Source organism: Echinops telfairi, unplaced genomic scaffold, assembly GCF_000313985.2.
Source record: "Echinops telfairi isolate 266 unplaced genomic scaffold, ASM31398v2 ScPeMD7_7424;HRSCAF=8462, whole genome shotgun sequence".
Taxonomy (NCBI): Eukaryota; Metazoa; Chordata; class Mammalia; order Afrosoricida; family Tenrecidae; genus Echinops; species Echinops telfairi.
The window spans coordinates 80,614,041-80,628,805 of record NW_022111324.1 but is presented as its reverse complement, the minus strand read 5'-3'; the positions used below and the strand labels follow the sequence as shown (position 1 = coordinate 80,628,805).

The window sequence follows — 14,765 nt, the reverse complement described above, 5'->3', positions numbered from 1 at the left end:
TTCCAGTTCCTATCTGTACCAGTGTACATCCTCTGGTCTAGCTCAATTTGTAAGGTAGAATTGGGATCATGATAGTGGGGGGAAGGAAGCATTAAAGAACTAGAGGAAAGTTATATGTTTCATTGTTGTTACACTGTACCCTCACTGGCTCATCTCCTCTCTGCCACCCTTCTGTAAGGGGATGTCCACTTACTTGCCTACAGATAGGCTCTGGGTCCCTATTCCACACTCCCCCTCATTCACAATGATAAGATTTTTTGTTCTTTGAGGCTTCCTGATACCTGATCCCATCGACACCTTGTGTTGATCCATCGTTTTTATTGCTCTTGATATATTTGAAAATCTCTTGCTTAGTCTTCCAATCATTTCCCCCTTTCTCCCCACTCCGTAGCTTTGCATTTCAGTATTTCACTGGGATTTTTCTGTTTTTAGCATTTCCTTCCCACCCCACACCCCACCTTCTAGCCATGAAAGAAAGGAAATTGAATGTACTTGTATATCTTTCCAACCTGAAAACAAACCCACCGCATCAAGTCGATTCTGATTCATACAACCTATACAGGTGCCTGAGGCTGCAAATCTTTGTGGGAGCAGAGAGTTTCCACCTTTCTCACATGCAGCTGCTGGTGGGTTTGCAGCCTGACCATGGTTGGCTCACAGTTCTGAAAAGACAATTACATCACCTGAGGAACTTTTACAAAGCCTGATAATCAGGTTGTACTCAAAACCAATTAAATCAGAATCTCTGGGGTAGGACCCAGGCACCATTATTCTTTAATCTCTAATTGCCTATTAAATATTTACCTGTCTTCCTTGATCTCATATGTAGCCCATAAAAAAAGAACTAATATAACTAGTTTTACTCTAAGTTCAGCATATTTCAGCCTCATGCCACCCACTCTCCAAGTGATGTATGAATCTTGACATTTTTTTCCCTCCCAGTAAAATTGCCTATTACTAGTTTTAACATTATTTTCTTTCCTCGTTTCCCAAGGCTGTCGTCTCAGTACAGGCTCTCATTTCTGCCAGTGCCTTCCAGCCAGAGACCACCAGACGCACACCTGTACTTAAATAACGCTGGGCTTCTGGTAACGAAGAAACCCACTCCATGAGCAGCTGTGGGGGCATCTCAGCAAACGGATGTCGGACAGGGTTTCTAATAGCATTAAGGCATTTGTTAGATGAGGCAAATTCAGAGAAGGACTCTGTTCTCAGTTGGGTGGTGTGAGAAAGTAGGGAGAGTTCTGTGACTGGGCATTTTACTGTTACCTAGTGAAACAGACGTCAGAGCAGTCACGGGGGAGGGTATTTGGCCATTTCATGGCGTGGACAATGTTCACGTTTTGTCTGTAGTGAGACCTTTTTAGTGGTGGTCTTGACCCATCCTGGTTACAGAGTTGCCTTGTCTGCTGTTAGTGTTCTGTGAAATTTTGCTCAGTAAGCAAACACACAAGCCTAGCACCCCAGCAATGCCTGGCCAAGCTGGTGTGACCAGCTCTGCTTGTTAGGAGTACCACCTTTCCAGGTTAATAGTATGTTTTGAGCTCGCCATCTTTGCCTGCGGATACTCTTTACCTCAGTCTGTTCTATGCAGGACTTCAAACTGATTTATTCTGCTTTGACCCCTTCTGAAAACTTACTTGCATTTCTACCCATATTACTGAATCTGAATCTTTAACAGTACCCCTTGGTGATCTTTAAGTGTACCTGAAACTAATGTGATTAATGATTACATGATTAAAATATTAAAAAGTAGATCCTGATGCAGTGTATCTGGGGTGGAAATGCTAATTCTTAACAGCGGGTGGGTGGGGGGGACGGAAGGACCCTGAATGAGTCAGCTCTAGTTCTTTGAAGGGCTGCCAGATTCCAAAACTGCACTCCGGTCTCCGAGTCAGTTGTGACTCATTGTGACTACTGGACAGAGTAGAGTGTTCCTTAGTGTTTCTGAGACTCTTAACTCCTTACAGAAGCAGACTGCCTCCTCGTTCTCCCGAGGAGTGGAGAAGCTGTTGGCTTTGAACCACCGACTTTGCAGTTAGTACCCCAATGCTTAACCCGCTGTGCCATCCAGAACTCCTGTTGCCAGAGTACTCATCTTTAAAACCAAAAAAGTCTAAGTCATGCCAGTTGAGTTGATTCAGACTCATGATGACAGGGTAGAACTGTCCCTGTTTATTTCTAGGACTGTAACTCTGTATGGGAGTAGAATACTTCATCTTCTCTGATGAAGGGGCGAGTGTTTCGAATTGCTGACTGTGCGAATGACAACCCAATGTGTAACCACTATGCCATGGGGCTCTTAAGAAGCCTGTTAATGACTGAGCCTATCTCAGCAAGCATAAACAAGGTCCCTCGCTAATTTGGCTCTACTCTGACCCACCTTATTTCCTTGTACGTACTCCCTTTATCTCAGTCACCTTGTCCTTGTCGCTCCTTGCCGCTCCAGCACTCTCACCGTGCCCCATTTGGGTCCTGATACTTGTCCTTTACCTGCAGCTTCCTCACTGCCTGGGGTCATTCACACCTAGTTTTTATTCTCATGTGCCGCACCCCTTAATCTCGTGGCCTGGGGCAACTATTTCACTGCTCTGAACTTTTTTTTTCTTTGTCTTGAACCATAGCTCTCATAGGATTAAAAGAGATAACATGTGTCAAAGTGTTTGGTGTATAATTGCTTAAGAATGGCCTTTCATTGCGCTCCTTCCTTCTCAGGGATTTCCTTCAGTAATTGCTAGCATTGAGGTAGTATGAGATACGATTACCAGTCGCCGTGGAGTTGATTGTGACTTTACCTAGGTTACTCTTACATCTCGACCTAATAAAGCAAACCTCCCTTCAGTCCCTTTTCTTCAGTTTTCATTTTTAAACCTGAGTATCTGAGCTCAAAATATTATTATTTTACTTAAGGTCATCCAACAACAGTTACAGCAGCACGTTGACATTAAACTGCCAGAGGTTCAGGCCAGATTCAGAAGAGGACGTGGAACAAGGCATATCATTGCTGATGTCAGATGGATCGTGGCTCAAAGCAGAGACTACCAGAAAGATGTTCACTTGTGTTTCATTGACTATGAAAGGCATTCAACTGTGTGGACCATAATAAACTGTGGATAACCTTGAGAAGAATAGGAATTCCAGAACACTTTTAATTGTGCTTATGAGGAACTTGTACTTGGATCAAGAGGCAGTTGTGCAAAAAGAACCAGGGAAAGCCACATGGTTTAACATCAGGAAATATGTGCATCAGCGTTGTGTCCTTTCACCATACTTGTTCATTCTGGACACTGAGCAAATCATCAGAGAAGCTGGATTATATGAAGAATGTGCCCTCAGGATTGGAGGAAGACATCAACAACCTGTGGTAAGCAGATGACACATCTTTGCTTGCTGAAAGTGAGGAGGACTTAAAGCACCTGCTGATGAGGATCAAGGATTGTAGCCTTCAGGATGGATTACAGCTCAATGTAAGGAAGTCCAAAATCCTCACAACTAGACCAATAGGTGACATCATGATGAGTGGAGAGAAAGTTAAAGTTGTCAAGGATTTTGTCTTGCTTGAATCTAAAATCAATGTTCATGGAAGCAGCAGTCAAGAGATCAAAAGATCATTAGGTACATCTGCTGCAGAAGACCTCTTTAGAGTATTGAAGAACAAGGATGTTTCTTTGAGTACTCAGGTGTGCCTAACTCAAGCCATGGTATTCTCCGTTGCATCTTATGTATGTGAAAGTTGGACATTGAATAAGGATGACCATAGAGGAATAGATGAATTTGAATTGTGATGCTGGATAAGAATTTTGAAAGTACCATGAACTCCTAAAAGGACAAACAGATCAGGAAGAAGTAGGAGCAGAGTGCACCCTAAAGGCGAGGATGGCAAGACTTCGTCTTACATACGTTAGCCATGTTGTCAGGAAAGATGAGTCGCTGTTGAAGGACATCTTGTTTGGTAAGGTGGAAGGGTGGTGAAAAGAGGAAGGCCTTCAGGGAGAAGGACTGACACAGTGGCTGCATCGATGGGCTCAGGCCCGGGAACATGCAGTGTTTCGCTCCGTTGTGCATAGGGTCACTATGGGTCAGAACCGACTCCATGGCACCTGGCAACAACAACATCTTAACTCTAGACGTCTATTTTCTTTTCATACACCGGGGTATCATCTGTCTACCTCATGTGATTTCCTGAAGATTAAATGAGAGGACACACCCGAGCAAACAGGAGAGTGTCTGGAACCTTGCAGCGTTTCTGAACGCATAGCCCTCCATTCATCTCCATCAGCATTGCTTATAAATGCGTGTTCTGCTGTGCCTCTCCTCAGAATCTTGAGTACTTCGGGCACAACATTGTATAGTCCTTAAGGAATCCTGGTGGTACGATGGGTAAGCGCTTGGCTGCTTTCTGAAAGGTCCATATATTGAACCCACCAGCTGCTCTGCGTGACAGAAGGTCTGACAATCTACAGCTTTGGAAACCCTATGAGGCAGTTCCCTTCTGTCCTGTGGGGTCTTTGAGTTGGAGAGGCCCTGATGGCACACAACAACACAGCAAGCTCTCTGTGTGATCGTGTTGCCTACCCACTGTTGAGATCTGCTTCCCTGCAGGACAGAGACACAGTCCTTTCAGATTCTGTCTCTGCCTATGTTAGTGATCGTGTGGGCATTAACAGGAGCCCTGCTGCTAGAGTGGCTATGTGTTCTGCAGCTAAGTGCAAGGTCAACTGTTTGAAATCACCAGCTCCTTGACTGTAGGAAAATGAGGTTATCTACTTCCTAGAGAGTTACAGCCTTGGAAACCCACAGGGACAGTTTTACACTGTCCTACAGGGTCGCTATGAGTTGGCGTCAACTCAGTGGCAGTGAGTTTGGTTTGGTTTGGATGAGCACTGAAGTTTGAGAACATTAGAGCCAAATAAATATTAGTTGACTGTGAGTATCTGCAAGGTCTTTATTATTTTTCTGAGCTTAGTCGGAACTATTTCTCAGCTAGGTTCACTTTCTTCTGTCTTAGCTTTGCTCTTTTCACGGAATTTCTCGAACTTGCCCTTTGTTTAACATTGATCTGTGATAGGATTTATCTTCTGTTGGCTTCATTTAAGAAAGACAACTCAAGCTGTCAGGAGATTCTGGAAATTCATTTTAAAATGCCCAAACTTACCTTGCATGAAATTATGCCTGTAATAGCTATTTTAATCATTAATTGATCAGTCACTGGTCAAATAAATGGATTCAGTTATTATTTGTGGTCCAAACTTTAATGAACAGAATATATAGTATACTTGCTGAACATTGGTTTATTGAGTGCTTCATTGGTTTATGTGGCTACTAGGTAATGCTAAAAAAGAACTAACTGGCGCCTAGGAGCCCTGGTGGTTAAAGATTTGGAGACCCCAAGGGTCATTTCTTCTATGCCCTATCGGGTTGCTATGAGTCGGAACTGATGGCAATGAGGTTTTCTTTTTTGAGTTAGAAACAGAGCTTGGTTTTTACAGTAGTATGACTTCTTGTTTGTTTGTTTTTAAATCATTTTATTGGGGGCTCATACAACTCTTATCACAATCCATATATCTATCCATTGCATCAAGTACATTTGTACATTTGTTGCCATCGTCATTCTCAAAACATTTGCTTTCTACTTGAGCCCTTGTTATCAGCTCCTCATTTTCCCCCCTCCCTCCCTTCCCTATCTTCCCTCCCTCCAGTAGGATGACTTCTTGCATGTAACTGCATTTCTTCCATTTTGGAATATCTCCTAACTTTTCCCTAACTTTCTATCGAGAAAAGGTTACTCTAATACCCCAAGTTTGTGTCCCATAATGCTTTCGCTACCATGTCTTCAGAATGTGTAACTGTGATTACAGTTTTCACATTATATTTTAGTTAGTTAGTTGGACCAATATTTATTAACTGATTTTCTGTCTTCCCTGGAAACCCTTGGCTGTAGGAGCTGCGTCTTGTAGTACCAGTGATACCTGCCTTGTTTATGGACTCTCCAACTATATGTCTAGGCCATGGGTTGATAAAATTTTACGATGGAAGAGCCAATCCTGTCTCTCTCAACAATTTAAAAATTATTTGAAAGCCAAAAATATATATTTTTTACAAACAAATGAAATTACCATTATCTGAATAATATCCTTTAAGTAATTTTCAATTTTATTTCAGAGCCACATGTTGTATTGTGGAGGACTGCAACATTGGTTTGCTCTGATCATTGATAAGAATGCATGATGTGTAGATTACTTTTTTGGGGGGTGGGGCGGGGGTTTTACTTTGTAAAAAATACTTTATTATAGGTGAAAATTTACCAAGCAAATTAGGTTCCTAATGAACACTTTCTATACCAATTGTTCTTTGCCATTGGTTACAGTCTACATGATGTTTTAGGGATATTATTTTTAATTCAGTACTTAACCATCTGTTTGTTCTACACTGTTTAGTGAAAAATAGTGCTGTACTTGCAGCAAGAAGACTTATGTTCAAGGCCTGGCTCCATATTTGCCAGATTTGTGACCTTGGATGTCACTCAATCTCTTTGTGCTTCATTTTCCTTATCTGCAAAATGGGGTGATAATTCTACAAATATCACAGAATTGCAATGCAGTTCAGATGAGTTAATGTACAAAAACATTTCTGATGCATCTATTAGTATTATCACACTCATCTCTGAAGTGAAGATTTTAGAGATGGAAAGTCAGATAACTGGAATTGGATTTTGAGTTTTCTCTTTTTGGCTAATATGTTCAGAAGTTAATGGATGTAATTATATATAGAAAAAATATAAAAACAAAAACAAAAAAATAAAAATATCAAGCATAATGTCTGTTGGATAACCAATCCTGGAAGTACATTCCTGGAAAATTTGATTCTGTTAATATTTATGCCATGTTGAGGAGCTTAGTTATTTGATTCTGGTTCAGATATTGATAATCCTATTTATTAATTGTATGAATATTGAAAATTGCTAGCACAACCTTAGTTTCCTCATTCACAAAATTAGGGTAGTGATGAGAATGAAGACACCTGATGAAATGAGCAAAGGAGATCATGGTTGATACAAGTCTCCAGGATCCTGCACAATGCCTGGGAAATTGTAGGTCATTCATTGATAAAGATGCAGTAATGACAATCTTAATCAATATGGAAGATGATGATAACACATATGAAATGCTTATTACATTTCAGGCAAAAGGCCAAGTGTTTTCTATGCATTATCTCATTAATCTTGCTATATCTCATGAGGTCTCTATAGATATCCTTTGTGTCCCTTTCTTTTTAACTTTTTCTTGTGAACTTGGTGCAGGTTTACAGAGCTAGTCAATTTCACATGTAATGATTCATCCACATTTGCTTTTATGTCATTGATTGCAATCCTTAAAATGCATCATTACCTGTCCCACTCTGTGTAGATAGTCGTCTTATTCTCATTTTGTGGATAAAGAGAGAAGTTATAACTTGCCCAAGTTAGACCATTAGTCCTGCTTGGGTCAAGCGCCCATGTCTTTATTATTAAGCTTTTACATTCTTATGGGAACCTTGTCTGATAGTGGCAGTCATTATACATACTGTGATGCTCTAGAGTTGGGAATAAAACCATAACAATTTTAGAGATTAGAAAAAATATATAGATAAGATTTAATTGATAAAATTCTGCCTGTAATTTATAGCTGCCATATAATTTACGGATTTAAGTTGAAGTGATTGTATTTGTTTGTTTTATTTTCCCCAGTATCTTTAAAAAGTCTGTGTGAGTGAGATTTATTAAAATTATGAAAGAGCCTTGATAATCTTCTGAAAATATGAAGTGTTGTTGTCCATTAAGCACGCGATGCCTTGGATTGCATTGAGGTTTGTTTTCTTTTTATCAGAAAGGCTCCAGTAGCAGTGTTGGAGAGAGATTGATTACATGTTTTCTGTGAAGGCTGAGTGCTAGGCAGGTTTTGTTTTGTTGTTTGTAGCTGTGTTCTGCCACCTTGCGCCATGTACTCCTGAGCAAGTGGATGAGAGTACCACAGCCGTACCAGAGAGCCGGCGTCCACTCTCCCCTCCTTTGCTTAAGTAGCCCTGTGCCTCTTGGTCCACAGTAGAGATCGCTTGGTGACTGTCCTTTAAAGCGGTTCCTCAGCTTCATTGTTAGAGAAACGAGTCTTGTATTTGTGTTCAGCAGTGCCTTGCTAAATGTGGTGTATTTAAGGGGAAGAAGGGACCCTTCTGGAGGTTCAGGTTGTTATTTTGAAGTTAGTCCTAAAATAGACTTTTATGCCATGAATGATAACGAGATAAAATGATGCCGAGAGTATCCTAATGGTTGTTCCTTTGATTGCCATTTTAGTATATGACTCATTATGTAATACTCTTTAATGTTTTGCTTGAATTAATGTGAATGTTTTATGGGAATACGAGGTTTCAAGAACTTATCAACAGCTTAACTCTTAGTTTAATGTTTAAGCATGTCAGCGGAGGTACACATATCATCAAGGGAGAAATTCCACTTTGCTTACTTTGATAACTTAAAAAGGGCTATTTAAAATAAGTCATCTGGGTGCAGTAGAAAATCAGTTTTGTAAAAGTGAACAGTAAATCCTTTCTAAGTCTGCAACTGGGTTTGGTTTAAGTTCAAGAGAGGGGCAGATGAGATCACCTCGTGTGGTATAAGGCTGTATGGCCCAAGTCAGTAGAAACCTGGAATTTGGGGGCTCACTAGTTTTATTCCTTTGGGAAATTGACTTGTAACCATAGAATCCCGGGAGTGTTAGCGGTTCCCAGGTTCACCCTAGCCTGTTGGCCGTTTGTTCCCGGATGAGGGAGGGAAGGACTCTGGTCTTGAGGGACTATTGGGCAGATCCCTGCTGGATGCTAATCTGCACTGAAAGAGAAGTACTGCAACCCAACCCGGGGCAGGAAGGGCGATCTCAGGGCTCCCTTCACCCACTGTAGCTGTAAAAAAAAAAAAAATCTGGGAGATTAAAATGACAGTTTGTGCCACATGAGTGCTAATGTAGGTGATGGCTAGTCGAGACATTGAGGATAGAGATATATGATGAATCAGTTTACATGGGTAATAAGAAGGACGCAGCATGCATCTGTAACTTTGAGGACTGAAGCAGGATTGCCATTGCTTTACACACAGCATCCTTGACTTAGAGATCATATGCCTTGGGCTGACCACACGTCTCACCCCTCCCAGCTACTTGAGAATCACTTAAAATTTTTTATTTTAATAAATCATTTTATTGGGGGCTCTTACACCTCTTATAACAATCCATACATCAATTGTAAACTTGAGAATCACTTTGATGATAGAAAATACAAATTATTTTTGCTGTGGAAGGCCATCTTACAAGAGAACTAATGAGAGAAGCACCTTTGTATCAAAGAACTTAATTATACCCCTAAAGTGTACCTGAATAGATAAGTGTTTATTCATCTCAATTTGCTAAGGTTTTTGAAACAGTATCATAAAGTAAGAAATGTGTTGATAATTGTTGAAGCCAGTTGATGGAGACAGGAGGGTGGCTTTAATTCTTGTAGGTTTTAATATTTGTTGGAGCAGTGCTCAATTAGAACTACTTAGAATCTGTGTGTAAAATGAAAATCTCACATGGTGCCTCAGGGCCTGCATTCCCTCTTACTAGAAAGAAAAGGACGAGATTTGAACTTCTTCTAGTGATGATTAAAAATGAATATATGCAAGAAAGTCAAATCCAAACAAGAGGGTATTTTTGGCCCTGATACTAAATAATTTATTCATTTAATAAATATTTATCATCTGCATGCCAGTCACGTTCTGGGTGCTGAGGATACAGCATGGAACAAAACAGACACAAAGTCATGTTCTGTTCTTGACACAAAGCCACACACATTATGTGTAGTTTTATACCGGATTCACAGTGCCAGCACAATGCCAGGTGTCAAGGTGTACCCTCAGTGAAATATGTTGAGTGAGCAACTTTATTATAAGTATACTTCTTTTTTTTTTACAAATCCTCATTTGAGAGTTGAAGTAACTGAGGTATTGTGACGTCAGAACCCTCACTGATAGAAATGGATCTTGAACTCAGGTTTATTTCACACCCAAGCCCAGGCTGTGAACCAGGACCCAGTACTGCCCCCAGGATGCCACGTGTGTGTGGACACAGCCTTCTCATCCCTGGGCTCCTTTCTGCATACAATCTTTAGCTGTACTTTTAGGTGAATGCCTTGCAATAGAATCACATAAACTAACTCTCCTTATCATTTAAAGCATTGATTGTTCGAGTCTCTTACTTGGTTAAGATTAATTTATTTTTCTTATTGTAAATTATATTCATCTTTGGTTTTCACCCATCATAATGTTTGGGAAAATGTAACTGGCCACCCAGCACAACACCGTGTTCTCATAGTGGATATTGTTGAGACTGACAAGCTGGGAAGGCCCTAGCAGCTAATCTTCGGAGTCATTTTGTGTGAACTACACACCTGTATTTCACCGATGGACTTGTATGGCACCCTTCCACCCCCCACCCCTGGTTACCACGTTCCTACTCACCATTAAGTCAATGACGACTCATGGCAATTTCCTGTGGGAGCAGAACTGGGTTCCTGGGGTTTTCCGTGGCTGTTTTTTCTCAGGAGCAGGTCATCAGGCCTTTCTTCCAAGTTACCTGTGAGGAGGTTGACCTGCCAAACTTTTGGTTAGCTGGGTACATTAGTTGCTATTCAAGCACTAGTTGTCTTAGTACTGAGTTGTGCACTAAATGTAGCTCTCTTAATGATTCAGGTGACATTTGTGCTATAGTTGAGGTATACAAAACAAATAAATCCAAACCAGTTACAATCGAGTTGACTTTGATTTGTGGCAACCTCATGCATACAGATACAACCAAAACCCAAATTCAGTGCTATCACGTCAGGGCCAATTCTCAGCAACCCTAGAGCCCAGAGGGGAAGTCCCCTCCAGGGTTTCTGAAATTGCAAATCTCTGCAGGTACAGACAGCCTCATCTTTCTCTCTTGGATTGGCTGGTGCCTTTGAACCAGAAACCTCTTGGTTAGCACCTAAGGTGCATAAATTCCATGAGCTTTACATTTCGCTTTTATAAGAAGGATTCACAACTGAGTGTTTACTACATGCGAAACAGAGGATAATGGTAAGTTTAGGTAAACTTCTCCCAAGTCACAAAAGAGCCCTGGTGGTTCAGTGGATTAAGCATTGAACTTCTAACAAATGATCTCTAGATTTAGGAGAAAAAACTGGGATATATTATTCTAAAAGGTGATTTTAGAATGTGAGGTATTTGCAACAGCTTGGGTTTGAATGGTGAATCACACACTACCTTTGTGATACTAAACAAGCCATATAACTTCTCAGGTCTCCGTTTCTTAGATCTATCAAAGAGGACAGTGTTGTTGTGAGCTGCCATTAAGCTACTGTTGGGAGAAGGCGTTCACAGTTGATTTGATTTAAGTGATACTAGATTTTTGATTTTTGGAGCATAATTAATTCCTTGATTACACTGCTCAAATATCCCATAAGGAAGAAAAAATAGATTGCACACAAAAAGAAAGATTTGAATAGACCCTAAAAGGGACTGTGGGAGATACTTTTTAGAGACAGCTTGATTTAGAAAAAGAAATGAGGTTCAACTATATTATAAATTAATCACATTTTAATGCTGGTCTTGATTCAAACAAGCAAGTTCATTTAATTCACGTCACTTGTTTTTAAACATAAGGACCTAATGCGTGCTATTTTTTAATGGCAAAGCATGACTAGTTAGAACAAATTTTTCTTGTAATCCCTCCTTTAAAAAGTTGCTGAGCTGGAGTAATCCAGAGACAAGCTGTCCTTTGCAATTGTGTGTGTGTGTGTGTGTGTGTGTGTGTGTGTGTGCTGTATTTGGGAATTGAATGGTAAAGAATTTTGTACCTCAATGTTGTGTCTGTTTTTACATGTAACATTTGGTCAAATGCCAAGTTGAAACGCTTGTCTGCCTTTGCCTCCCTCAAAAAAAAAAAAAGTTCTTTTTATTTTCATATTTGCATAGGGAGAGGAAAAAGTACATTTTTGTCTCTAGAGTAGATTAAAGGACATTCTAAAAATAGCGTGTTTTAGGTGGATCTTGAACTTTATTGAAAGTATTCATAGAAAACAGAACCTTCGTTGAGAACTTGACCGTGGCACTGATTGCCCTTTCCTCAGGTCAGTAGTAAGTAACTGCGTCTTGGCTAGTTAGGTGGCTGAGCAAGTGGTTTAGAGTTTTTCAGCTTAAAGGGTACACTGTGGATCAACAGAATGATGTAAATAGGAAGTTTTTGGAGACGTGAATTCTCAGGTCCACGCATAGCCTGACTTAATCAGTCTATTTGTTTTTTTTTTTTTAACAAAGGAGCCCTGGTAGCATATTGGTTATATATTGGGCTGTGATCTGCATGGTTAGCAGTTCAAAACTACCAGCTAGCTCTACTGCCATTAAAGGTTACAGTCTCGGAAATGGACAGTTCTACCCTGTCCTGTAGAGTCACTATGAGTCAACCGTGACTTGGTGTCAGTGAGGTGAGGAGATATTTTAACAAATCTGCAGGTGGTTTGCATGTGTATTAAAGTTAGCATGAACTCTGTGGCCCCACTGCTTGGGTTTGAATTGTGCATCACACCCTAGCTTTGTGATACTAAACAAGCCATACAACTTCTCAAGTCTCCATTTCTTTTATCTATAAAGGAGTACAGTGTTGTTAGTTGCCATTGAATTCATTGCTCCAAACGGTTTTCAAAACTGTGTGTGATGGAAGGGATGGTAAATCCAGGGCACGGTATGGCACTGATGAACCACATACCTATCTATCCTCCAGTTCTCTATTATTTCCTCCCCCTACTATTATGACTTTTATTTGTTTTACCTCAGTGAGCATGCTAGATTTACATTTGTTCATCTGTATATTTAAGATCATTCGGTACATGAAAGTCAAGATACATAACCCTCCAGAAACAGTATCAGGTGTAACGGTTCCCTGAGGGTACAGGAAGGAAGGGGGGAATGGGAAGCTGATAGCATTGGTGACTGTATAATCCCAGTCGATGGGATTGAACAATAGAATTGTATGTGTGTGGATAGATAGGATTGTGTAAGATTGGGTGGGGTGGGGTGGGGGAGACAGCTATTATAGAAAACAAACAGGAGGGGTTCCTGGGGGGTATGGTAGGGGAGGGAGGGGACAAAGGGGAGCTGATATCAAGTTGTTCAAGAAGAAATAAAATGTTTTGAAACTGGTTGTGGTAGCAATTAATACTACTTGATGTGACTGAAGGGTGGAATGTTATGCTGTTGGTAAGAGCTCCCATAAAATGATTAAAACACCAACAAACAAAAACTGTGTGTGACATTTCTGAAGCAGATCACCGGTCTTATAAGGTTCCTCTGGGTGGCTTGGAACCTTTTGACTAGTAGTTGAGTATTTTGACTAGTGGTTGACTAATTAACATTTGTGCCACCAAAGGATAAGGCAATGCATGTGTAATACTTAGAATATTCTAGTTCATAGGAAGTGCTTCATAAGCATTAGCAAAATGGAACAGGGTGGAGTGTGGCCGCACCGGCGCTTCCAGGGGGAGAGGCTGCCGCCGCGATCCAGTGCCACAAGACCACCATCTTCACCCATGCCAAGAAGTGGAGCACCGTGTTCGAGCTGAAATGCATCGTCGAGGGCGTCCTTAAGTGGCCACCGGATGGGCAGCGTCTGTATAAGGACGACCAACTCCTGAAGGACAGCAAGACACGGGGTGATTATGGCTTCACAAGCCTGACTGCACGGTCCCAGGTCCCAGCCACAGTGGGGCTGGCCCTCCGGGCAGATGACAGCATTGAGGCCCTCCGCGTCGAGCCTTTCTCGACATGATGAAGTCACAGGATTCGGGAAGCAGTGCCAACGAGCAGGTTGTGCAGTGAGGGCCACCTGCCCCACCCCCACAGCCCACTTCTTTCAAATAAAAGGATTTGGGTTTCAGAAAAAAAAAGCATGAGCAAAAAATTTTTGTAGGGTGCAGTACATACAGTAACTGTATAATTACAGAATGGAATACCCACATTCATTAGAATGAGTCTCACCAATTGTTTAATTTAACAATTAAAATCTGTCTTGTCTATCTATGTATCTATCTATCTATCTATCTATCTATCTATCTATCTATCTATCTATCTATCTATTTACCTACCTACCTACCTACCTACCTACCTAGCTTTAGGATTGCATGCTAGCTTTTACCTTTCTGTATTGTCTGTCACAGAATAACAAGTGAAATCTAGGGAGCTTATAACTTTTAAGTATGCATAAAATCAATTCAAGTTACTTCTTTAAAATAAAAGCTTTTACTATGCCATAAATCATTGTGAGGTTGTAGTTGAGGATTTGGCCATCGTTGCTCAAAGGACCAAGGACAGCACCCGAATTCCTCTTTGTAGCGTTCAATTTCCTTACTTCTCCGTCACCAGCTCTAGCTCCCAGGCTCAACTCCCACCACTTCCCCTTGATGCCACTTGATTGAATTTCGTTGGCAGTAGCAACCTCTTGGACTGGGGATTTGGGCACAGAGAAGAAAGAGAGTGAAAAGGAAGGGGAGTATGACCTGCAGGTGCCACCACCTCTCTGTCAGCCCCCCCTCCACCCCCCCACCATGAAGGGGAGTATGACCTGCAGGCGCCACCACCTCTCTGTCAGCCCTTCCTCCACCCCCCCACCATGAAGGGGAGTATGACCTGCAGGCGCCACCACCTCTCTGTCAGCCCTCCCCCC

The 14,765-nt window shown here is 41.2% G+C and overlaps 1 protein-coding gene and 1 pseudogene across 2 annotated transcripts in view; both read left to right on the top strand.

Annotated features, from left to right (window-relative positions):
• LOC115872341 overlaps positions 1-13,921 on the top strand; it is a 22,865-nt pseudogene extending 8,944 nt beyond the window's left edge.
• Positions 1-14,765, top strand: part of SMYD3 (SET and MYND domain containing 3) — a 775,649-nt gene that overhangs the window by 31,724 nt on the left and 729,160 nt on the right. The gene's annotated exons all lie outside the window — the stretch shown is intronic.